The sequence below is a fragment of the Pipra filicauda genome, unplaced genomic scaffold (assembly GCF_003945595.2).
Source record: "Pipra filicauda isolate LSUMZ 115617 unplaced genomic scaffold, ASM394559v2 scaffold313_size859762_pilon, whole genome shotgun sequence".
NCBI classification, from domain to species: domain Eukaryota; kingdom Metazoa; phylum Chordata; class Aves; order Passeriformes; family Pipridae; genus Pipra; species Pipra filicauda.
Genome location: NW_024104436.1, coordinates 541599 through 568867, shown reverse-complemented (window position 1 = coordinate 568867; position 27269 = coordinate 541599). Strand labels below are relative to the sequence as shown.

At 42.3% G+C, this 27269-nt stretch overlaps 1 long non-coding RNA gene across 1 annotated transcript in view; it reads right to left on the bottom strand.

Moving 5' to 3' along the window:
- LOC120323681 overlaps positions 1–25293 on the bottom strand; it is a 30825-nt gene extending 5532 nt beyond the window's left edge. The window contains exon 1 of the long non-coding RNA XR_005564393.1: positions 25227–25293. This is a non-coding gene — a long non-coding RNA (uncharacterized LOC120323681). The remainder of the gene's footprint in view (positions 1–25226) is intronic.
- Positions 25294–27269: the final 1976 nt, after the last annotated feature.

Here is a 27269-nt window from a genome sequence, read left to right as displayed (position 1 = left end):
GTCATAGCTATGGTATTCGAAGGAGCTGAAGTGAAAATCTACAAATCTGTGTGCATACAACGAAGGAAGGAGCTGTTAGTATATGCTTAAGGGCAAACAGAGGATTATTTTATAATCTGCTCATTTTGCTAAACAGAAGTTGTACAGATTTACCAGATATGAGTTGCATCTGTTTAAAATACAACTTATCATTTAGAAAGTAACCAGCCTTGGTACAAGCATTCCAGTGGATGAAGAATCAATTGCATTCCTGGGGAAATTGTTTCAGTCATTTATTACTAATGTATGAAGCTGAGATTTTCAGAGTCACCTTGAGCAACCCGAGACCTGAAGGCAGTTCATCTTTAAAATTTCCATATGGATGAACTTCTTCAGCATTTTGATAGTGTACCTCTGGAGCACATCTAAAATTAAAGTGTTATCAAGTTCCTGAAGGCTTTTGACAGGGAGAAATTAAAAAATTTTAAAATGGGAGAATGGGTTGGAGAATACGAATACTCAATTCGTGTCCGCTGTGTGCACTTAACCCCCAGCCTCCTTCTTCCCAAAGGAGATATATAGAGAGATACATATAAGTATATATAAACAATGACTGAATGAGTAAATAGATATTGCCTGTGTCCAGAATCAGTAGGTGTGCAAAACATTGCTCCGGTTAAGCTTCCATCTACTCCTCTGGGATGCATACAGTGGGAAATGCTTCCTTCTTGTTTACATAGATCTGAAAAATGGAGTTTTGGCATCCTGTAGAAAATGCTTAGGGAATGAGTGCTGGGACATTGGAACATTTGCTTCACCAGTGCCAAACAAAAAAACAGTCCTGGATAATATTTTCTAATTGTTTTTGGAAAAAAAAATGTCATTTTTCCACATGAGTTAACACATTTTCATGACAGGTAAATTAATCTTCCAGTAGTGTTCTACCGTTGCCAGTCTACCCATAAAATGTGCAGAAAATTCCTAATTAGTCTCTTACAGCAATTAGCTTTGAAAATACTGTACAGGATTTGAATGCTGCAAATATTAATTGATATAACAATTCAAAGAAAATTATTGACAGCAAAACAAAGTCTGTGTTACAAAGAGAAAAAAATTGGCCCAGGCTAGAAACCATTCCTGATCCGCTGTCTGATTTTCTGATGCCTCCTCCTATTGATATCAATGATGGCGTGTGAAAACCAACCACAAAATATGTAGCTTCATCATACCAAAAAGACACGTAAGTAGGAGAAGGGGACTGGATTTCAAGAAAGCAAGCTGGATTTATGGAGGAAGATTAAAAAAGCTAATTATGTTTAACTTGGCTGACAGACAGCTAAAAAGGGGATATGATAACTGCCTACAAATATTTGAAAGATGCAAAATACACGAAGGAAAGAGGGAAAGAGTTTGAGACAAAGTCTGGTAAAGCGAAGTTTAGGCTGGGTAGAATGCTAACAATGAGACCTGTCAGACTGCAGAAAAATTTCCCAGGGAACTAGTCAACACCTCATTAAAAATACCTTGGTCAACATGCCCTGAGGGGGATTGCAAGGAATAATCCTTCAGTGAGAAAGTCAAGTACCAGGGAGCTTCAGAGGCCATATTCTGCTCTATTATGAGTGCTGTTGTCAGCATATGATTTTAAAGGTTTTCCTAACAATGTTTTTGAGGCAGGAGACTTTTAGTTCCACCCTAACAAACAGAAGGTGGAGGGAAGATCTTTTTGAGGGAAATCACTCTTTTTATGGAAAATCTGAAACATCAAGGGAAAGTCACTGTATTTGAAATGAGAGCTGTGGAACACACCAAAATGGTGTTGTGCCAACCTTCCCTTTCCCCAGGGAAGTGTGGCTGGCAGATGAGCTCTGGTTGAAGTGCCAGGGAATTTGAGACAATCTGGGTTTTGGATCATGTATGTAGCTCCTGTTCAACATGAGCTCCGTGGTGGACTTGCACTTAAGCAGCTATCCCATGTCAAAATCAAACCTACCTTATGGCTGTGGGTTTTTTTCCCTAAATCAGCTAATTTGATTTTGTCAACCCAACTCCAGAGTACATGATTTTTTTGCAGTCTAGAGCTGCCTTCACTCTTAGGGAGTGCAATTTCTATGCCAGAAATACCAGCCTATATTTTTCCCTGGGACTGGCTCCTCTGCATGATCTACCATAACTGAGACTTAACATAGCTCGAATAGAGCAACTGCGAATCTACTTAGTGTCAGTCTTACCAAAGTCAGTGGAAACAGCTGATCCCTTAAAATGAGAAGAGAACCAGCGTTTCACTGCACATTATGCCAATGTAACTCCTCTGCCTCATACTAGGATAATCTAAAGCGAAGCAGCAGTGAATCAGACCTAATGTTTAGTACTTGTATGCTAAATTTATGAGGCACCCAGTGACATTTGCCTTATGTATAATGGTAGCACTCCCAGCAGGATGATCTAATCATTTATGAGGAATTATGGTAGAGTGTTGGAGTTTATTTAATGCTTAGTGTTCACAACAACCTCCAGCACTGATTTTAATCTGGTTACTGCTCACACTGTGAAACAGATCTCTGTGGAGCAGCAGCAGTAGCAGAAGAGATCAACCACATCCCGTGCAGCGTGGTATATATCAGCAGTACAAGGTTGCACTGTTTTTCTGACAAGCAGAGGAAGCAGAGTTGATTCACTGACCAGAACAATTCCTCTCACCAAGACACTTAGGAATGCATCAAAGGAAACCGGTCTCTTTCTGCAAGTTTCCTCTGAGCAATGGGCTTACTGTAAGTTGGACGCTAAAAAAATAGCACTTTTTAAAAATGGTGCCCTTGAAAAATGGAGCAGGAAAACCTGTTAAAATGTGGATGCAGCAAAACGAATTTTCAAGAAGTGTTAATTTTGCAATATGTACTTAGAGTGGCACATTTTTCTGCTCTTAACATTTTATTCCTTCCAGGAGGGAGACTCAGGCCAAAAAAAGTCCTCCACCTCCAGGAGATAGACTGTCCCTTGAAAAGAACCAAGAACAGGGAAAAAAAGGAGAAAAGAGGACTTTCTTCCAAGTTGCTTACTCAAATTCTAAGGAAAATGTTTCAAATCAGTGAATGAGCTTTTCATAACTAAAATCCCCTTCTGGGGTCCCTGCAGCTTGGTTCATGTTGCCTTCAAGTCATTTTAACAGCAAATATTTCCTGAGCAGGAAGGGCAAATTGTCCTTATAGTGGAATTTAGTCACAAGATTTTAGGGAAATAACATTAATATTCACATCTGCTGTGTCAGTGCCACAGAAAAGAAGCAGCTTCAGGAGGATGACTGGTTTGTATCCTGTCCAGTCTTCATCCAAGACTGGCAAGGTCATTTTGCTGATTTTCCCTTGGAGAGATCATTACTTTATCCCCTCAATGATTTCTTGAGCTACTCTCTTAAAAGATGTATTTACATGACATCTGTTTGTGTGATTGATTGTTCTTATGACTTGTTGCCTGGCAGCCACTTAAATATTACAGTAAAAAAAAAAACATAAAAAATTCCTTCCTAGTAAGTTAAAGTTACATCAAGGAGGTTCTCACATTTAACAGTCCTCCTGTGACCACATGTGACAACATGGTGAGCGGCAGGACCCATCCAACTTGTTTGCCTTGGGCTGTCAGAAAAACAAAATGACTGTATACTTTTCTCAAAGAAAAGTATAGCATCTTATAGCATCATTTCAAACGTCGTCGGGCAACAGCCAAGGCTCATGTATTCTCCAAACAAAAACACATTGCCTGTGAGCACTACTGACACAGATCCTGGTTTCTGGCTAGGAGGAAAAGCAACCACACTGCATCTCCCACAGCCATGGAAACAGCTGGCAGACTGTGACAGCCTGATGTGGATCCTGTTCTCAGCTACCCCATGCTTGCAGCACAGTCTCCCTGCTGCCCCTCGCATGCTGCTTTGCTCAGTGAAACAACCCTCAGCGTGCCACTTCTAGGCGGGTCTCTCTGCGTGCCCTGACCAAGGATGCTGAGTAGGAATCCAAATTGCAGCTGCATCCTAGGCTTTATTATGGGGAAATAGGATCATCTAAGAGTAAGATGAAGGAGGGAGAAGATTTAGTCATAGTAAGAAGCTCAAGAAATTAGAGTCAAGCTGTGACTGCATCATTGACTTCTGGGGTAACTGACAAAGTTCATGGTACAGAACATTATTGGGTACCCCTGGGCTTCTCCCCAGGAAGGTTTGGAGGTCTTGATCTCACCATTGGCAGTGGCCATGGGCTGTTGGGGGAATGTCCCCACAAGCCTGGCAGCTAGTGCTAATTATCAGTCACTCTGCAGACGCTTTGGATGGCATCATGCCCTGCAAGCTGGCACTGGTGTGCACAGGCTGCCAAGGAACAGTGCTATTATTGGGTAACATGTCTGGTTACTTTATAGACCCAGTTAACAAGAAGGAGTAGGGGGGATGGTGTGGGGAAATTCCTACATTGTGCAAAGGACTCTTTTCTGCCCCCCCTGTTGTTTGGACCTTTGCCACTGTTTAAATTTAAGCAGATTTTCTATCCCAACATCTGCAGTTTGATTATTTGACTATTGCCTGGCTCTGGGTCAAACCACAGCAGAATACACTAGTCTGTGATTTACAGCCTGGGCTGTGATTATAATGGTTTTATTTTAGTTGGACCCCTATTTACAAGCTCATTTGTATTAGTGCACAGTGTTATAATAACAATGGTAGAATTATTAGGTCTCGCAGAAACAATCACACATAGTAAATGGCTGCAGCTCACAGGGTGCTGCTTAAGTGCTCTAACAGCCCGGAGATGTCTGTAACACAGAGGTTGCCATTTTAATAGCAAGGTGGGGAGGGGAGTGAGAAGAGGACCAGAGAGGGGGAAGGAGCTGTGGAGAACCGTGGTTGTGATTCATTCTTTTCAAAGTAAATAGAAAGGACGTGTGTTTCCTGGATTAGCAACTGAAAACAAATGCTGAGAGGGAAAAGAGCTGGTGGTTCCCCCACCAGGGTTAAATAAGGTACTCTGCCACAGCGCTGAGGCTGGTGGATGCTTGGAGCCACACCCCATGCCACGTGAAACCCCACGGCGGGTGTGCCAAGGGGCACCCATATCCACGGGAAGGGTTGTGGACAGCCCAGGGTGTCTTGCCTCATGCTGGAGAGCCCATGGCCACCTCTGGTGGAAGTGCCTGCTGTGCAGAAGCTCAGCCCCACAGGCCTTTCCTGGCAGAAGGGGAGAAGGACGAGGCGAGGTCAGGAAATTTGGTGGTGCCTCTGATAGGCATGTGCTGAGGCCTCCCCACAGGCACCGGCGTGAGCCATGGTCAGGGTGTCCCACCACCACACAGTGCTGAGTCACTGCTCCACAGGCATTTTTGGGGCTTGCCTTGGGACCTCTGCGTCACAGAAACTCTCCCTTATCAATAGCTGGAAGAGTACTCAGGGCTTCACCTGGCACACCATGGATGCTGACACCTCCAGACCCTTACACACGACCTTGGCTGCGTATGGCTCAAGCAGAACCACTGCTGCAGACCTCACATGTTTGATCTGCCAGTGTGAGGAACACCAGCAGCTCCCACTGCAGACTTGTGGATGTCAGGCATTCCTGAAAATGAGGCCCTTTAAGTGATTCATGGCCCTGGGGGGTCAGGGCAGAGCTGGGATGGGTAGGATGGAGGGGAAGCCAGGCTTCAGTCCCTGCCACTCTCCTGCTGTCCCTGAAGGGAGCAGGGAAAGGACAGCTTGTCTCCTGTGTGGAAATGCTGTCCAAAGACTTCCACCTCCTGCCTCACCACTGGCCAAAGCATGAATATTAAAAAATGATGATTCTCTAGTCACAGAGAGCAAAAAAACATCTAATTTATTGCCTGGAAATAAAGACATCACAGCCCAGGCTGCTCTCATACTCACAATTTAAAGTTTTAGACCCTCTTTATCCACTATGTAGCAAATATACAGAGGATATTCCCACAAATGAAGTCAGACTGCAGTGTAAATATATAAAAATATAAAAACCCCATACACATATCTCATAAGGAATATTAACAAGGAAGTGAAGCTAAAGATATTTGAGTTCCACATTGTCAAGATGCCTCTGAACAAATATGACTGAGTTAAGACTCCTGGAACTGCGACCACAATATTGCAGGGACATTTGCTAATGAACATCATAATTTGGCTAACTCACACTATATATTAATGTAATAATCTGGAGATCTCTGCCTGTTTCAGAGACTTCAAAATCAAATAGAAAAATAAGAGGAAGAGAGGGACTAAGAGTTATTATCATTCTTTGTGAAGAATGTAAGACAGGGAAACAAGCCCTGCAAGTTGGGCTAGAGCTGAGTCCTTTCCCTGGTGTGACTCCCTCAGCCATCACCCGAGTATGCACATGAGGAACAGTTGAGCTGAATCATCCTCTCCCCTGTGACTGTGAAAGAAGCATAGGCAAAAAACCCCACTTTATATTCATGTTTCAGAGAAATTACTCCAGATACCTGAGATTAAATCAGATTTAAGATATTCTATTTAAGATGATGGTTATAAAATCGAGTGTGCTTGATGCTTGCCCTGTGTTTAGCTACTCTTCCTCTTACAGATAGTGTTTGGTATTGCTGACTAGCTCTGTTTAAAGGTAAAACCCTTCAAAGCTAAGAGAAAAAGTAGTATTTCTCTTCCTCTGGCTGACCTCTTTTGTGTACCTCTCTCTTTTTAAAAGCTGCTGGTTTCCTGGGTGTTTTGGTCTTTTCTGAAAGAACCTTCTGATTAGAATTCTGTATAGTGAGAGTTTTTAGGGCTTTCTGCAGTCCCTTTGTACTAATTGATTCCCCAGTGCATTAGCATCACCAAAGCTAGATTAATCTTCTTTTCATTTTAGTGCTAAAAGCAGTGTCTGTGTCAACATAGTTTATTGAACCTGGTACAGTTTTACCACTTGCCTTTACCTCCTCTAGGATGGCTTTTCTCTTAAGTATGTCCTGAGAAAGAATCGCACTTTAAAACTCTCTCTGGCCAAGCTGTGGAGCAGAATTGCTCTCCTGTGGGGCATCATCCAGTGCCAGAATCTCTCCTGCCTCATCACAGATGCCAGATTTCCCAGCAGCCTGCATGTCATCCTGTAGATTTAGGAATCAAGCTGTGTCTTTTTGTCAGGGAAAAATTAGGGTGGATTCGTCTGCTAAAGAGAAGGACTAGTGAGAGATACAATCACTCATAGGCTGTGCAGCCTAGGCTCTTCTCATGGGTGTAACAGAACAGTTCTACAGTACAAAACTTGTTTTCTGATGGAGTCAAACATTTTCCTTGTATTTTTCAGGAGCCATTGTAAAATCAGGCTGAGAAGTAATTCCTATATAATTACCCAGCCTTATAAAAGACATTTCAAGGAAAGGATTTATAGATGGTCTCGCCTGAGCTCATTTATATCATGCCACAACAGTCTGTGAAAAGCAATCTTTCTGCTTGTTTATATGGATGGCACAGACAGCAAAGGGTCCAGCCCCACCTTCGGCACTGAGCCTGCTGAAGCTGAAGCTGGTGCTAAATTGCCACTGACTTCAGCGGCAGAAGCACATGATCTCTTTCGGGTTGGGTTTGCACTGTTTTCTCTTCTCTTTACTTAAATGAGGACCAGTTCTTGCAAACTTTCTGTGCAGTGACTGCTTCTACCAACTTCAAGGATATAGCTGAGTGGATGAAGATTATTTCCTCATATGTGACTTGCAAGATTAGAGCCAAAGATGCACAGATCTTGCCTAAGAGGACTGAAACAGAGCTTAGCTTACTCATCTGCTTCTATCACTTGCGGTGAACCTGACTTGTAGCTCTGCTCTGGCTTCAGCATAGTGCTAAATACTTTGCAGCACAGCACTTCCCCAAAGAGCTGGGAACCCCTACATCTGCAGGGAAAATCAAACAAACAGATTGGAGAATTTAATTGTAGACTTCCCGCACACATCTCTGCATTTAAAGTGAGTACAAACAAATCGATCTGACAAGCTGGACTACTTTGAAAAGAAGTGAGCAATGCACACCAGAAAAAAACTTAGTTTGCATTTGTGATATTCTAATCACTTATACTTTCATTAAACAAAATACTTAAGTAGATCTTATGCTTCAATGAAGTTGAAGGGACTTAAGTATATGCTTGAAATTCTGTAAGTGCTTAAAAGTACTGGCAAAAAAGGATACAAGTCCTCAAAGTGCTTGGGCTGAGTGTATACTTAAGTGTTTTGCTGAATCAGATCCATGGTGTCACAGAGACTCAAAGTGAGCTCAGAGGTTTCAGCTGAGATGAAGGATAAAGCCAAACAGCATAACAGGAAACTCTCAGGATTTTCCAGAGTCCATAATTAGATTAAATGTGCGATCCCATTTTGGGATTATGAATGGGTTTGGGTTTTTTAAGATCATTAAACAGAGAAAGAGCCTTCCTTTGCAGACGTACACAACATCTATCATGTAGCTTTGCCTAACTTGCACTTTCCTAGTATGTGGCATTTCAAAATTAAACAAATGTCAGTGACACTGCAGTTTAGTCCTGAGTAATAAAAAATGTCCAGCTTGTGAGAGCAAATTTTTCTTCTGTGTTCATCTAGATAGCATTAAATTTCTTCCCTTTTAGTTTCCCTTTGGCAACTAAATGGATTGTAATGGTATTGCAAGTAAAACATAACACTGACCATAGCAATTACAGCTAAGCTGTGCTAACCATACATTTCAGCAAACAATTCTTCTTGATCATATACTTTATGGCACATAAGCATATTTATTTTAACATATGTATTTAATTTACATATTTGAAATAAGTTTCACCTACCTCTGATCAGTGTTAGCCACATGTATTGCCTGCAGAAATGTGTTCAGCAGAGTAGAATGAACAGTTCTGTCCCATTGCTTCATGTCTTCATTCCCCTTAAAATTCTATCCTATTACTTGGCCACAGCTTGATCATGCCCTTCAGCACTACTGAATTTCAAGGAGGTGATAACCACTTTGAAATTGATGGAAAGGGCCATAAAGAAAACTAAAGGCACAAAAAGTGTCTGTTACCTTCGTGCTGACTTTGCCTGTAACTGTTCTGTGATTCCTTTCAACTGTTAAAATTTATTCAGTCATCCTAGAACAAGTCCTGAAATTGTACCCTCTGTCAAGCAAAATTTAATTGTTTTTAACAAAGACATTGCACATCTAAGGAGAACTAGACTATCTTTTGCTGTTATCTACACTAACCTTATGCTTCATGCATCCTGTTTGCTGGTGTTCTGTGACCTCCCCACTCCAGGGCCAGGGCCCTTGGGGCAGGAATGTCTGCCAGCCCCTGTTAGCTGGGCTCAGATAGCCCCAAATGTGAGTGACCCAGGAGCTGAGGTTGGGTGACCCAGGCTGACTACTTGCAGACACATTGAGGTGTCTGCACCACGTGCCTCGGGTAACAGCTTTTCCCTTTTCTGGGATATCTCAGCAGTCCCCCATCATCTTCCTCCCTCCAAAGAGCTGGCTGCAGGGCAGTGCCCATCCCAGGACCTCAACTGTGCACTGATGCCTGGAGCTGGGATCACAGGTCACACTTGACTGGACAGAGCTTTAGCAAAGATGAAAACAACCCTAAATTGTAAAAGCAGATCCATTTCCAAGATGTTGTTGGCTTCCTTTGCCTTTCATACTTATTTTACATATCTGACTTTAGAGTGGGTTAGCAGTAGGGCTTAGAATCAGAAGTTAGAAAGATATACGAGGGTTTGATTCCCTGTGGGCCTCCCTTACCCTGCTGTGGCTCCACCAGGATGACAGAGTAGCCCAGACTCCAGAAGAGGGTTGCCCCTTCATCCAACACAGGCAATCCATGCAAGGGCCCTCCCCAGGGATTACAAGCAGCTGCTCTGTCCCAGCTCCTCTGTCCTCACCTCACTCTATGCACAATTGTATAGATGCCACATGTCCTTTTTCTCAGGCTTCAGCCCCACAGTGCAATAGCCAAATGCAGGGGAAGCCATAAGTTGCCATTTTCCGCTATCAGCAAATTACTACACGGATGATCCCAAAAGAAAGGGTGGAGGCAGGCACAGAACAGTATTTGCATGCTGCTCCAAAGGGAACAAACCTGGGTATTGACTTTTCCCATATACATCTTTAAAGGCACCATCTGACTATAATTACTTCTAAAAAATACCATTATATCACAATGGATAGTATCCTGCTACATCAGCTTTAAAATCTACTGAATGCAGGACCAGTCAAAACCGAGACCTCCTGTGAGTGATAGAGTCCTCAGTAATAGGGAAATTAGCAGCTGGAAGATGATGCCAAGGAAAAATGAACCAAACATACCTTTCAAAAGCACTTGAGAAAATATCATTGAGAAAGCTCAATTAAATATGGATATTGTTTAAAACGTATGGGAGGAGGCAGCAACAGGCAAGGAACAGCTGTGCCTGTTGAATCCCATCCCTTTATTTGAGCAATAACACAAATCCCCACAGATGTGGGATCTTTTTTATTATCTTTCCCTCCACCCCACATATACTTATCTTTATTTATAGGATCTCTAACAGCATCTCAGGTTGTAACCTTGATTTACAATACTGGAAACGCTGGTGCACCATTTCGTTTGCACAGAAGTTAGATAGGTGGATTGCATAGCTGAGCTGTAATGTTGCTGTGAAGAATAGCAGATGTTTAGCTGTTTTCATTTCCACTCCTCGGTGGACAATCAACAAAGTCTGATAACTTCTCGTTTGCTATGGGGTGGCCCAGAAATCGAAGTGGGGGGTCTGGCCAGAGAATAGCATACTACTGGATCAGCAGAATACCTCCATCAGCATTTATATGGGCTTAATGACAAGAGATAGCTCAGTAATTTGGGTATTGTTTAGGGCTTTTCATGTACTTCTGATTGTCCTAGATCTGTTGCCAAACTTTTTTGGGTTGCTTTGCATATGTGATACAGTCCTCTTTTGGGACTTCCCACAGGATGTCAGGCACCTTTCTTTTCTCTTTTCAGGAACTGAAAGCACACAATACAGAGGGCTGAGAAACACTTTCCCCCAGTGAATATTTTCACTTAAACAGAAACATCTTTATTATAACTGAGATTCTCATAAGCTCTTAATGAGAAACCTCCTGCTTTTCAGAGGAAAACAAACAGGCAAGCAAAATCCTCAACCCACCCATGTGCTCAGCAAGTTCCTCCAGGTAGGATTCCAGCCAGACTGCAAAAATTGTGTTGTGTAATGCCATTGAAATGCAAGAAACCAACTAATACTCTCCCTCATCCCTCAGCCAAGCCATCTTCCCACTCTTTTCCACTCCATTTAAACTAATACCCATTCAGTGACTGCAGAGGAACCTCTCTCTGGAGAAGTCCTAGACTGCATGATGTGGAGTCTGTGTCACCCAAGCTATGCCATTATTTGCACCAGTACAATTCAGCTCAGCTTCTCTCATTACTCTTGATTGATCAGGATGCATTGTATTGGAGCCTCACTGAATTGTAAACCAGTTGAGTCAACCCAATATGAAAGCTGAATCATGATGACCCAGTGTAGGTTGATTTTGCTACTTGAAAGGGTGTTAACTTCACCAATGTCGAGGGAGTTGCTCTTGTTCTGTGCCACTATAAACAAGAGCAGAGCTAAGCCATGAGTCATTATCCATCTCTCATTTACTGCTTCTATTTTCAGAGCAGATCTACTTGCTTTGCTGCTGGCTGAGCTTGCAGAGATGCTTTTTGGAGCTTCTTGCTAGTTAAACAGGAGTAGACTTTGTTCTCTGTGGGAGAGCAGAGAAAATCAGGATGTTATGAGCTGGGAAATGCTGAAACCCAAAGGCTCACATAGTATTTTTAGTAATATTATAAAATACAGGTGCCCCAAAGCCTAGGTTTTGTCTCAGCTGGTAACAAGCATTTGAGAGTAGTCATGCTGTGGCCACACTGGGTTCCCAAAGAAAGTGCTTGTCCCAAGTGATTAAAATAGAGGTTCCAGGGAAAAAAGTTTATGATATTACTGTGACCTGGACAAAGATGCCTGGGGGGAATAATTGCTTTGAATCTCTGAAGTATCTTTGCATTGTCATATAATCGGGAGGTATTTTTAGTAGAGACGGCTATTTTAAAACTCAGTTTTCTGACACAGGCATGCAGAAGCAGGATGCATCCATTTTCTAAGACAGGCGATGTAGCAATCTATCAGCTGAGAAACATCTGAAAAAGGGTGGTTTTCCTGAAAAGGAAAATGGCTAAAAAAGCATGTGGCTCTCAGAGGAGAAATACTTTATTATTATTAAAGAATCCAGTCCACAAAACATTTTTAGTCTGACATTCAGCATTTGAACTATACCATGTGGTCCAGCATTGTAGCTATTAAAATCACTTGTTTGCACCCACCAGCCAGCAAGTAATTCTGTGGCCAAGGTGCTATGTTCGTATCTTTCTTTTCCACCCCAGCTGCCCCTAGCTGTCTGGTCTTTGCCTCCATAAACCACTCCTTGCTTTCACCAGACCTGAAAACAAGATGTGGTAGGAGCTATTGCAAATTAACAGATACTGTTTGCAGACTTAGGGATGGATACCATGTTCATGGGAACTAATGAGAGTCATGTGTTCGATGCACACATTGCTTTTGGGTACAGATTGTCCTGAAGATTGCCATACTGGCAAAGATCTGCAAAATAAGATGAAATTCTCCCCTGTGTAGGCAGCCAGAACAGGGTATGTGCTTTACCACAGTCTTTATTTTGACAATGTAGTAAGGTACAGCCTTTTCTGCTGGTCTTCTGAAAATCAGTGAATTCTAGTCTTAGAGCTTAACTGGTGTCACGTTATTATGAATCACCACCAAAATATTGTCAGTGCTCCTTGGAATAAATAAAAACCAAAAGAAAAAGAAGAGCTACACAGGAATTTAGTCCTGACATTAGGAGCCACAAGACTACTCTAGTTAGAACCCTGTAAGTCTTGATATAGAATGTTCTAACTAAAGTTGCCTCTTTGCTTCTTTTGAGCTACGTTTTCTTTAATTTGCAATCAGGCCGAGTTGGGCTGATTGGTGTTTCTGTGCTGCAGCCCAGCAATCAAACAAAATAACATACCATGCTGGCAAACATAGAGAAAGCTTGTGGACTGTAAGCTCCACTGTGGTGTGTGTGCATGCATGTGTAGATATGCATGCGTAGGAAGAAATTGGAAGAGATCCTCCTACCGCTAGGATGGGTTCTGCTGCTATTGTACCCAGGCATTTTCCATGCAACCCTGTTGACCTTGGTGGAGTTATTCTATCCACATGGCAAGAATCCTTAAAACAGAACTTTGACTATGGGAAGTAAATGGGAACTATGCCACATCCATTGGCTTCGTGAGGAACAATGATATTGTTGGCTTAAAATTACAATCAGCTTTCAATTTTTAGTTCTGGCTTAGGAGGGAAGGACTTAGAGAGGAAAATGGATAGAGAGAAACATTCATTAAGGAAGTATGAGAGCAACATCATTATGCTTTCTCAGAACAACAGGAACACAGCACATCTCGAGAATAATGTAGACTGAAGTCAAATTGCATGACTTGTGTATTTTCCCTTAGAAAAAATGCTGTGGTGAAAAATGTTAATGATTTTTAAATAATGCTCCATTTTGCAGGGAATAATTTTCCAAGCAGCGTTTGCCTCCAAAAGCAATTGCTGACCATTAAATGACATAGTAAGTATCAAATGCTGGCAGAAAGTTCATGTGGTAAGGACCATATAATCACAAAGTAAATTCACCATTATTTTTGCCTTAAAAACCAGCACACGTGTTAAATGATATTTTTGGGTCTACTGTGTGTAATTACCAAACATCATACACTTCAGGAATACATAATTGCTATGTATACTCCTTGCACTAGGAGCATACAATTACTCCCTCAGCATCCCTTGGATGCTATGACTGTCCTGTCTGATGGGCCAAGCGTAAGCCCTAATATAGAATCCTTACTGACCAGGACTTTGGTGAATGTCACATAAATAGCAAGTCAACATCTTACCCTGTTATGGTTTCCTTGAGAAAACTTTGGCCAAGACCTAAGGCAAATATTGCAAAGGAACTACAGGCTGGCTTAGTCGATTTAGCTTTATCTCAAAGACAAAGCTGCTTCATCTGCCCGCGTCTTCTGCTTGTCATTGCATTACTGCTCTGGACGACACTGTATCCACCTTCAAATGGAGATAAAAAATTTAAAAATAGGTGCAGGAAAAAGAATGACACTGTGGCTGGAAAACATGCCTGACAGGCAGATGCTTAAGGCATCAACAGGAAGTTCAAAGGGGTGACTGGAGAAAACACTAAGTACAAAGTCAACTAGAGGCACAATAAAATAGGTGCCTGGGAACTAATGTTGGACAAGACCAACTAAAAATTAAGGGTAACAGTTTTAACAGTCAAAGTAATTAACTACTGAAGCAAACTGCTCAGGAAACTATGAAGTCTTCACCTCTGAATGTCTCCTAATCCAGCTCTGGAAGGTCGTTCAGGAAGGAAGACAAACAGAAATTATGGGGCTCAGGTGAAACAGAACATCAGTCTACAGCCTTCAACATACAGAAGGTCACACTGGTGCCAGTGCAAAACACCTTAGAATCCCAAGGGGAGAAGTCAGGAACTAGAAAAATCTGAGCTTGAGCCTAGACAAGAGACTCAATGACAAATTGAACTGTGAAGGCTGCCCTGTTTGGAGACTGACCCTGCTGCTACCATCAAGTGTGCTATGGGGCGCAGAGTGTGCTGCAGATGGGAGCAGAGCCAAGTATGTTGTAGTCCTCTGGACCAGTGTTTGGGGTGTATTGGGATGGACATTAAGCAGAAGCAGCCTCCAAAGCTTTGGGGAGCAGAACAGTTCCTGCCCAGGGAGCACACATGAAGGGTTTGTAAAACGGGCAAGGATAGAGCAGAAAATGAAGAAATTCCTTGGGAAAGGCTCCACACTGAAATATGGTACATAAGGGCATTTTTCACCTTACTGCATATTGACCAGATGACTGTAATAATGATGTAGCTGCCTGAGGCTTAACTTCTCAAACCTGGGCAGAAAACTACCCATTACCTGGAAGGAGAGTGGTAAAACCACCGGAGTCATGCAGCTGCTGGAGCCCTAGAGGAAAGAGAGGGTGAGCCATTTCCTGGGCTAAACAGTTGAATGAATCCCTCAGGAATGCTGCCTGGTGACGTGGATATGATAGACAGTGTCAGTGTTTCAAAAGAGAGAGAAAACCAGCATTATAGCCAGACATGATATCACACCAAATTTCCAGAGAATGCACAGAATGATTAACTGGAATAAAATATTTTGCCAGAAAACTGCCAGTTCTATAATGTTATTTCCTACTGATTTCAAATCTCTAAAGACCTGGTAAATCACTTTGGTGAGCAAGAAGAATCCTTTTTATTTGTAAGAGACAGAATTAGTCAATTTGCATCTGATATCTTTGAGTCCTGGGAGTGTTGATTGTGGACTTTTTTTCAGCCAAACACTGAGCAAAAATATTCCTTTTGGGTTCCCACTTTGACATATTTTTCTCCCTACAGTCAGTAGCTGACAAGTGGTCACTTTACATTTCTGAGAAAAGGAAGAATTTCACTCGAGCAGGTGAATGCAACAACAGGACTATAAACACAATTCACTAACACTCTGCTATCCCTTCCTGTGACTCAGTGATCCTGGTATATCTGAGGCACATCCTGACACCCTCTTTATCCTTGTCTCACTAAGTACTTGATGCCTGAGTTTGAGAAACTTTTATTAGTCAGAGCTGTGCTGTATTGTTGGAGGTAGATAAGGGCTCCAGGTCATTGCAATTCAGTGTATGCCTGGCTTGCTTAATCTGAAGTCCATTATATATATAAGTCCATTATATAAGCCCATTATTTTTACTCTGCAATCGAGAGATCTCAAAGCAAATGCTAATTAAATAAAATACAATTTAAATAAAAAACATACTCTGAGAGTTTGGGAAAAAGGTTAAATTTTGCAAGTACCCCCCTACTAGTGCTAACCAAATCCTGCTTGTTCATATTTTAAAAGTCTTCCATATAAATATCACAAACACACCAATTGCTGATGGAAAGCAACTGAGAGCTATTTCAGTGTGAAGCATTTTGCCATGTGTCTAAGTAGGTGATTTAACAAACCTCAGGCTAATGTCAAAGGTCTGGATGGCTCAAACACTTTGAGGCTACTGCACTTTGCACTGCCTGACGTCTGCTGTGCCTCAGCTGCAGAGATTTTGTTTGGGATAATGCTTGAAAGTATTCCCTTTGATGTTAGCACTAAGTGAGTAATTGAAAAAAAAAAAAAAGAAGAAGAAAAAAGCCCAACCCTTAATCTAGAATCCAAATTTTCTGAAATATTCAGGGTAATAGAGGGTCTGTATTCATGGTCGGTCTTCAAGAGACTGTTAATATCACATTAGTTCCTGATGCTGTTTAGTACTCCAGCGCTAACACACATTTTGTAATTATTGCAAAATTGTGCAGAACCTAGAATACAGCTTCCAGCTTGTGCTGGGGCAAGTCTAGTGTAATTCTCCTTGTCAGAGGGTTGAGTCAAGCCTGATGTGAGCAAGAGCAAACTGAAATCTACAGTCTTTATTTGTGAAGAAATAAAAATAGCAGTGACACAGGAAATATCTGGAGGCAGTGTGACTCAGGGGATTAATAAGAGTGACAAATGGCCCTTGTCAATTTACAGCTACTCACATTTGGTCGTATATCACAGCCACCTTGTGTTTCCTTTGCCCAGATGCAAGTGACTAAATGAGAGCCGGGCACTGGCAAGTTAAGCCCTACATGAATATTTCTGATCTTGTGGGTAGTGACAGGCAGGCGGTGTTGCCTGAGGTACATGGTGCAATACCCCTCGGTGCACCTGGACACTGAGGCATTAGGAAATAAACAGTACAGGGAAAACTGGAGCCGCCTGCAACTGGCCTGTGCAGAGCGGCACAGGGGAGTGCCAGTAGCTGGGAGGGAACCACGGCTCAAGGACAGAGAGGCAAAGTTAAGAAAGACTGTGGGTGTTCAGGAGTGCCTCAGAGATGGACAAAGAAGTTGTTTTGGCAGAGCAGAGGGAGTGGGAGCCTGGACAGCACAGCCAGGTCTGCAAGGCCCAGGGAGCAGAAGGAAGCATCTGCATGAAGTGCAGCCCTTTGCAGCTCTTTTTGCCAAGTTTTGTTCTTTTTTGTTCCTCTTCTCAAAATAGTTACTTGTTAGAACAATCTTCTTGCCAGGATGTTGCAACTGAGATGTTTGCTCCTGATTCTGGCTGGGATTCCTGTAGCACAACTATGCTGGGTAAATCAACCCCCCCAACAAGTGGCAGAAAACACAATCCTGGCTGCACTGAAAATAACAAACTTTGACTCACTTCCTTTTCAGAAACTCTTCAGTATGCCCCATTATGCAATTCTCCAGTCTCCTGGTACCAAGAGGCAACTAATATCCACTTAATACCTATAAACAAGCTTGTAGGGGACACTTTTTCCTGCACAGATCCTTCGATTTTGGTAATTTTAAAGTGGTGCAGTCCTGTGCTGGCCAAGGAATGCCCTGCTACTATCACCAACCAGTTTGTGTATGTTTGTGTGCATGTGATCAAGATCTCTCCTTGCTACTTATTTCATGGAAGATATGAGTCACTTGGCATTTTAGCTAGAACACCTCAAATCCTAGCTTATACTCCAGCAATTCAACCTTTCAACTGTATTGCAATCACCAGGAATTCTCACAACTCTCTGTCATCAAACCAGCACCTGACATTAAAAAGATGTAGGTTCTACCTCAGTGGATAGCATGCATTTCTTTGATGACTGCTGGGAAATAAGCAAGGAAAAAGAGATGGACAATTGCTTGTTTGTGAAATACGCATGAAGAACATTTTCATGAGCCTGGACTGAATCAGTGTCCCAGACTGCAGTCTTGCTGGGTTTAACATATGCCATTGAGTCCTTCAGACTTCTGAGCTGCAGCAATAAATCTTTTTTTTTTTTGTTAATGACATCAAGGCAGCATGGCAACTGTTTAGGCAAAACTGTCCTGCACGCATACATACAGACACATGCCCTTTTGGTGACTGCTTGTTGGATGAAAAATACTCAGTAGATCAAGGACAGATGTGCAAAATTAAAAATATCTTCTTAGTCGTTGGTGTGAATGAAGCTTTCCTAAAGAAATGAAGACAGTGAAAAGCATTTCCATGAATGCAGGTGCTGGCTCAGCAGCTCTGCCTATAACAGTACTGTTCTTCTGCTGAAAACTCAGGCACATGCATATGAATAGTGCTGAATCCATGGAAGACCAGGGGAGTCACAGCATACTGTTTAGCCAAATCACCCCCATTTTACCTGCAATTTCCCACTGAATACAGCAAAATGGAGGCTCTATCCCAAGCATGACAAGATGCAGCAAGACACCAATAATGTATCATGAGGATGAATACTCTAAATTCAATGCATTGTATTGTGACATCTTCTGGTGATAACTTTGTGGAGTTTTAGCAGAGCAGGAATACCTGTCATGGGGGCAGAGGACAGCCCTTTTGATAAAAACCCTGTTTTATTGCCACCCAGAATGATGCCACAAATCCTTCAACTCACAGGGATCTACTATTAGCTCTTAAAAAAACACAACTGCTTTTGAAATCTGGACTTCTGTGTTTTATTAGTGCCCCCACCACAGACAAAACCCTATTGCCCCAAGCCCCGTTCACATCTCTCTAATCCTTCAGGATTTATAATTTAAATAAGCATATCAGAGACATTAATCTGGAGAATCTAAGAGTTTCTTTGGGGGTTTTATTTCAGATTACAATCAAAGAGATAAAGGTCTGGGATCTGGAGTCTTTTCTTCTGTAGTCAGGTGTTTCTTCTAAAACTGGGACAGGGTTAGGAAGAACACCTCTGGCTGACCCTGGGCATCTGTATTCCTTCTCAGACCACATCAGCTCTGCTACATGATGAATTCTTAGTTGGTGGTCATACACAGTCAGCACTGATGAAGCAGCTGGCAGAGAGGTGGGCAGCCTCTCCCTTGTGGCTCCTCCAAGTTGCTGGTTGTTTGGATGCAGCCAAGCAAGTGGAGTGCTCACGGGGAGATGTGTACGTGCATGCAGAAAATTAGCAAAACACCTGCCTTGCCAAAGAGCCTGGGTTGCTGGAAGCACATGTTTGGTGGGCAAAAGCCTGCTCCTCCCAAATCTGGAGGCAGCCATGGCCTGGCTGACACTATGACAGGCAACCCACGTGCGTGTGGGCTCAGCCTCCATGGAAGAGCCAAAAAGGCAGGTGAACATACAGTGTGGCACACCTGCCTGGGCTTGCCTGGAATTATGCATCCGACTCTTTACAAAAACACTGCTTGCTTTCTCTTGGAAATGTAAAACAACCACATTTGGTTGTTGCCTTTGGAGAAGTTGTTTACTGTACCTGTTTCCATGGAGAAAAGAGCAGGTCTCTTAATGTTTGTGGGACTTCCCAGAGAACACAGATGGGCGCAACACAAGGTAGAGTTACTGTCTGAGGTATGATGCTGCCCATCCTTTTGCCCTGCTCTGTTTCACAGACCCAGGTGATCCATGCAGGTTCCCACTGAGACACTCTTCAAGGTTCAGGCAACATCCATAACTGGAACCCTTCTTCAGGGCTGCCAAGGATCTGCACCATTTCTGGTGCCACCTCCCACTACCTAGGGAAATGTGGCACTGAAGGGGCAGTCTGATGGCACAGTCATCTGCAGCTCACTGCCCAGGTGGAAGGATGATGCCCTGAAGGGGGGACAGCTGAGGCTGCTCTGGCTCCAACATAGCTCAGTGTCTTCAGAAATGATGTCTAAGGTTGGTAGTGATGGTGTTTGGTTGATCTGAGGAAGACACAAATATGGGAAATCTGCAGTGCATTAGGGTGAGGAATGGAATTTAAAATTATCTCATTGGCTTAGAAAAACTGACTGGAGAAAGTAGGATAAAATTCAGTAGAGACATATACAGGATGCTACATTTAGCCTTGACCATACAGTTTTTTAAATCTTTCATCTTGAAAGAGTGAGAAGAAGTCCTGATCTGCTGAGCCTTGGAAAAACCTCAGCTGGATTTTCATGTTCAGTTTCATGGTCTGCTGGAAGACCAGGCCTCTACAGAGTTTCTTTATGACTCAGTCTAAAACAGAGACTTTGTAAAACAAAAGACAGTAGCTGTTTAAAGATCTGTCATCATTCCCCTCTGGCACCAACTCTGTTGGTTTGGTTGTCAGCATAAGCTTCTGGGGTTTCAGTCTGAGAGCACCGGCATTAATTTTGAGTTTCTTCTGGAAGATGATGACTAGAAAGCGTATTGGAGACATCTTTTGAGTGGGAGAAACTATGATGATGTGGTTGTGTTGGGGAATATGCCTTGCTTCCCGCCTGTGTTGCTCCAAGTCAGTAGTGGTATTACTCCAATAACATCAAGGGAAGTAGGCTTGTATGAAACTGGAAATAATGCAGTGCTTAATTAGATTATTTTGATAAGAAGAGCTTAGGGTAACATGTGTATCTAGAAAAGATTAATTGCAACTTCATTTCCCAAGGTAATTCCATGTAGGATTGCCTCTGGTCACAACACAGTTTCATTGCAATGGTGCTGTGCATTGTTAAAAGTCAGCAGTCATTTATTTTGTGCTGAACAGACTACATTATGAAGGAGTAATCCAGTTTGCTGTCCTTTTGGGTGCTTGCTAATGATGCAGGGCGGCATAACATCACATGGGTTCAGAATTTTGCTGCTAAGCTTCAAGATTTACGCTTTGCACATACTGTTATTCCTCAGAAATAGTTTTTTGCTTTACCCCAAAGCTCTGCTTCAAATTTATCGTCACTTCTGGCTAGTGTCTAAAGGGCAACCAAATGACATTTTTCTTCATGCCTGTAAAATGATGTAGTATTGGGTAGCGGTGGGGGGGAAACACTGGTAATTAACATGGCCAGTTAATTAACATGGCCAGTCTGCTTTTGTAAGAAGCAGACAAAATGGAAAAGAGAACAGATTTGATCTGACTCATTCAGAAGAGGTTTTAACAAATCATCCATTGCTCTAAATCTATGTATGCCCTTTGTCTAGAAGGAAAGACAGTCCAATGGTATGAATATTAGCCTAGGACCTGTGTAGGGCTAAGAGCTGCCTGGACCATATTCCTCCCTCCTCCCCTCCCTCCATCCCTATCCCCTAATTTCCGTGTAATGAAAAGTCAGGCCTGTGGCCGGGAGCCATGGCACACACAGCTGGCAGCACTGGTGCCTCAGGTTTGAGTCCAGAGAGCAGGGGTAAATAAAGCTTTAGGAAGGTGGGCTTCCATAAAATCCTATGAATATCCTGGCCCTCTGCTCTTTGGCACTTAGGGGGATTGCCTAGCTCTGCCCTCTGATCACAGCTGGTGTCCTTCCTAGGGCAGAGGGAAGGACAGCAAGTTTGTGCTGGGGAATCTGTAGCTCTTTCTGGTGTGGCATCTGCAGTCACAGTAAAGGTTGTCTCCTGGTTTTGGTTTGCATGAGCTCATATCTTTTGAATTTTACTTTCACTTTTAGGAAGAAAAAGGGAAAATCTGCTAAAAATGGATAGCTGGCTGTCATTTACACCACACGTTATCAAAATTGCTTTACCTTGTATTGGACTCTCCTAGGGTAATTTTGCCATAAGTTTGATTTTTGAGGGTATTTCGTGCTTAGAAATAGTTTCAGGTTCCCAGACCATAACAAACCCTTCCAGAAATCCTGCAGAGTTTGTCTAGTGACCTGTTGGGTTTGAGATTTGGTGTGGTTGGTTAGTTTGACTTGGTTCATTGTTCATTTGGAGGTCACCAATGAGTAGAGGGCAATTGGTTCTTCTTCTTGCTTCTATTCATAAAGGGTGGGAACTCAGGCACCCCCTGACAGGGCAGGTAGGCAGAAGGATCAGGCTGTGGAGAGCATTCAAAGTGGATACAAAAAGCCTGACCTTCATGTCCTGAAGCCAAGGGAGTCTGAAGAGTGATTCAAAGAGGACAGGAGGAGCTGACACTCGGCGATTGATGGGCAAAGAATATGATCTCAGCAACCACATTTTGAAGGGAGGCCTTCAGAGGGGAGAAAATAAAAGAAAAAAAAAACACAAAAAAAAAGAAAGAAAATGAGATCAAGCATTAAAGTAAAGTTTTACAAAAAAAGGTTGACCTTTATTAACGTTAACTGCTATGAATAATATCAGTTTATACCAGCAGAGGAATTGAGGCTGAATTTATTTTTCTTATAGACTTCCCTGCTAGATGAATTCACTGGTGAGTGAGATAAAAGTAGGAGGAAGCTGAGTGCTGATACTGCTAACAGTACAGTCCACCTCTCAGGCCAGCCTTTCATACAAAATAGCTGTGATCTCATACTTTTGTGCCTTATGAAAAAGACCAAAATAAAGTCGAAACTGTGCTGTGCTGCGCTGAATGGTATTTATAGCAGTGGGGGCATCCCAGGACCTTCATCATCTCACCCTCCTCCCCTCTCCCCACCCAGTAAAACCCAGCCAGATGGAAAAGGGTTAATATTTGCCAAGATCTGGGCTAGGTCTTCCTGGACATGAGTGGGTTGCCATGCTGACTGCCCTGGGGTTTGTGGCTGATGTGGGGCACAGAAGCTGGAGTGTTCAAGCCCAGGTTGGATGGGACTCTGAGCAACCTGATTTAGTGGGAGGTGTTCCTGCTCATGGCAGAGGGGTTATAACTAGATCATCTTTAAGGTCCCTTCCAACCCAAACCATTCTATGATTCTGTGCTGATTCTATGATAAAAAAGGATAAAATTTGAGTGGTAGCATAAAATGGAGCTCAGCAGAGCCAGGCTCCCAGCTCAGGATAGGTTATCAACAAGTTAAATCTTGGCCTTTCAAATGTTGTAGCCAAAATCAAGAAAGACACAAACTGGTGGTCTCGGAATGAAGAGAGGGAAAGAGAGGAAAAAGGAAGCCTGCTTTTAATAGCTGGAAGGCTCTTAGATACAAAGGTTCACCCTGGAAAAGACAACAAAGAGTAGGCAGAAAAAGCAGCATTTCTGAATGGCTTAGGAACAAGGAAGGAAGGAAAGCTAAGAGCTGAAGATGACTAATTTTAAGGACCTGAATGACAAGGAGGATGGGGTATTCAGCAGTTTCCCATGAAGACATGAAGAAGCACCTTTAAAAACAAACCTCATCTTTCAAATAAAAAAAGTAAGAGAGACAAAACCAGAAGGCTTTCATGAGATTTTGAATATTTATAAATGTCTTTTGAATTTTTTTCGTCTTTAGAAAATTCCTTAAGAAATCAGTGGATCATTATTGTAGGCGGGAGCTTTCATCACCATATTGAGTGAGCAACAGTGTTCATGTCAATCTCCTGCCTTTGGATCACATAAAGGGCTGTGTGTGTCATCAGAAGGGCTGTGTTTGCACAATGCCTTAAGACACTGTTGCTGATGCTTGTGGAAAGTACAAAGCAGTCCCCAGAAGGCACCGTGCCCCATTGTCCCATACCTCTTTTTTTCCATTCTTTATCAGCTGGTGATACCGATAAATATCTGTTTTTCTGCTAACATTTCTGGTTCCAGTTCTCCCATGATTTATATAGGGTGTGAGTGAGAAGTATCTTCATCAACACCCTTAGATTTACAGGGGTTTTGAATTAATAGGCTGAGATGGTGTAAGCCTTCTGGATTTAATTTATACAATCCCTATTTTACAGAACTGTTTTGTTTTTTGTTTTTTGTTTTTTTTTAATTGTTCTCTCTGGAGAGAGTAGCTTATCAGTGTGACACCATGGTATGACATGCCTGTATCTTTTTGCAAATATGTATGCAGAATAAGAGAAGATCATCTTAATCCTTTACCCATTGAGACAAAAAATCACCCCTATTGTTTCATGCAACTTGTGATGTACGTGCCTTTCCTTGCTCCTGCTGTCTTCTCAGTCTCCTCTGCCATCTCCATCTGGAAAGACCTTAAAACCCTACATATTCTGTAGGAAATAAGACTTGAAGGCATTTGCTATGCTCTTTCACATTATCTTTTCCCTGCCTCTGAACACCAGCGTTCCCTTAGTGCTCTACTACTGGACTGCTGTATTAAAGGCAGAGATTAGTGCGTTTCAGGTGAATATCTGTGTGCAGGATAAGATCCCCCACTTTATGTGAGAAAAACCCTGCAAGAGAGAATGAAGTCAGTGTCTGAGGTTTCCTGTACTGTGGTTTTCCTGGGTGGTCTTTCTGATGAGAGGTGATAGGTATATTGGGGAATTTTGAAGCTGCAACTGTTGTTCTCTCTTGCAACTCCACTTTCTCACTAGGATGTGGAAAAATTCATCCTAATCAAGCCAAGCACCATCTTTCAGGGGTAGCTTTTGTTACTGGTGCTTTTTTTCACTGAACAACATAGCTCTACGTACCACCTTGCAGCACTGCTCTGTATCACATTTACAAGGCTACTTTATCATGCTCATCTTGTTTTTCCTAGATAAGTAATTCTACTCTCCACTGGGTGTTAAACCTGTGCAAATATTTATGTACACCTCTCCCCATACCATCACTCAGCCAGCAGCTTCAAACTTTCCTCTGAAGTCCTTCACATCTGTGGTAATTGCTGTTACTCTTTTTCTCCACTCAGTATTCTTCAGGCAACAGCTTGACTACTATATATATTTCTCTTTAAGCTTCCTGTAGACCTACCCCATCTCTGTCCTTTTTCCATAGGCAACAGCTGTTGTGATAGTGATGGTGCCATCCTTTCTCTTTGACCAGAACAGGTGCAGATATTCCCAAACTGCACATCTAGTGGTTTCGATCCTGTGGTACCCAATTGCCGTCTGTAATTGTAGGTCTTTTGCAGTGCTCCTGCATGTGGAATTATTTCCTCTCTGCTTCTCCACCACACATTAATTTATAATGAAGGAAAGTAAGTTGCTCACTGTTCTGGTTTATATAATTATGTGTTTGGAGCTTTAATTAGAGCACCACGAAAATAAAAGAAGACAAATGAATCTATCTCTAAGACATTATTTAATCACCTAAATGTATTTTCAAATTAAGACAGAACTCTTTGATAGCAGAGCCACTTAAAACAATCCGCATTGGTAATACTGTTTACTAAGAAACCATGCACACACTGCTACCTGCATCCACCAAAACTAAGGGTGCTCTAAATCATCCAGTGCCAAAATTAACACAAATAACCAGCAAAAAGATAAAGAACAAAGAAAATAACATACCAGTCCTGAGTATTTTCTCTCTAATCTTTGGAAGAGCCTTAGGGTAAACACGTCAATTTTTTTTTTTGTTCCTCCTTCTGTTCACTGTTTGCATTACAATTTGGTATAATTACTTAAGAAGCCCTAAGTTGTGTTGGATGTGGGTGGTAGATTCATGGCTTGGAGACTGTGTTGTTGTTGCTGTATATTACCATCTAACTCTCAGGAGCCTGAGCTTACTGTACTCTGCCTGCAATTAATGTATCACTTTGCCTGCGTGTTTTTATATAGTGTACATATTATGTATAATATATGCATACATACTCCTGTAGCTATTAAGCAATACAATTCTATTTTTCCCTGTTATAACTGTACTCAGTAAATGTCTGCCTAGGCTTCTTCATTTTTGATCACCTAAAACACGATAGAGCGAGTTTTGTGCCATGTGGTTTAGTGAACAGTAATGTCAATTTTCTTCTAATGTTTACAGTTCTCAAGCTACAGTGGTAATAACTATAGATAGCAAGACACTGTAGGTACACAGCAAGATCTGCAGCTCACAGATGTAGCTTAGGTATTCAGGCATTCATCCTAGCTTTCCTTTGTTAAGGATTTGGTTCAAGAAACTATCATCTAGAATCTGCGATATTTCTTCTTAATGACTGTGATAGGAGAGACATTGAACACATTGAGTCAATAAAATTGTGCTGGAATAACTAAAAGAAGGATATGATCCATATTAGCCTTAGGCTGTACCACTGGCACATCATCCAAGAAAGCTGAAATAGTTGCATTCTTCTCAGATTCAAGTATGCTTTGAGGTGAAAATACCATTTAGCAAGCACATATATCAACAATTCATTTTGTGGCCTTCTTCCTTAGTACCGCAGACTGTAGACCAAATTCAAGACTCATGTCTGCTCCCTGGCTCAGTGGGCTTTCATCCAAGATAACATTTGGTGTCTTCCACTTAAACCAGAACTAAACTCCTGCAGTGAACTACACAAGTATTAGGGCAGTATTGGAATATATGTAGGTAGTGAAATTGCTACTGAGGAGACTTTGTGCTCTGAGTGTAACTGGACACTAAACTGGAAGAGAAACTAATCATTGAGAGCATTAGGAATTCTCTCCCAAACTGACATGACAATCAGTTTGGTAAACTGATCCTATGGCAGCACAGAACACAGGCCCTGTCACTTTACGGAACAGGTATTGACTGAATTTAGTCACACTCTATTAGGAAATACTGTGAGCTGTACACCAAATAGAGCAAATAGTTTTTCAGTGTTGTCGGGTTAATAAGGAAACTCTGGGAAGAACAACTTGTCTGTCCTTCCTAAGCTCTTGCACTGGTCTAGTTCACCATCATGCTCTACTGAGTAGGTGCATGGAGGAGAGCAGGCCTAATCCCCCTGCACAAACCACCTCAAAACCACAAAATGTGGTACGCAGAAGCTGGGAGTCAAACCCTTCTTCCTTGCAGTCACAGGAACTGATAACCCTGGCCTAGAGCAGGCTATGTGGAATGAAGGATCACATCATACCTAGCTGCAGGAAAACCTGCAGGTTGTTTCCATGATCTTAGGGCAGGTAGGGAATGAGTATTCAGCAGATGTCTGGCAAGTTGTGTCATACCACTAAAGAAACGTGAGAGAAAGCTCTGCTGCTTTAGCTTTATTTTCATCCTCTCTGCAAAGCAGATAGTTCTAAATCATGCTTATTCCAAAGCTACTTGTTTCTTGGACAATGTAGCAGGTCCTCGTAAAGAGTATGAGTTAATTTCTGCACACGTAGGGCTTCAGAACTGTATTTATAAGCCAGGCTTGCAAGACGTTTACCACCCAGTCAGAGCACTGTTTTACAGGCAATCCGCTCTCTGCCCACTTAAGAGTGCTGCTATGTAGAAGCCCTTCAAGAATGGGGGAACACCAGGTTGTGCTCTCTAGTCACACATATTAGCCATCTGTTGCTTGTAGACTGTTAGGCCCTCTGTGTTTGGGGTGAGGACCGACCTAGAACACTTCAGTTGAAATTCTGACTACTATAAAGCATAGCTTGCTG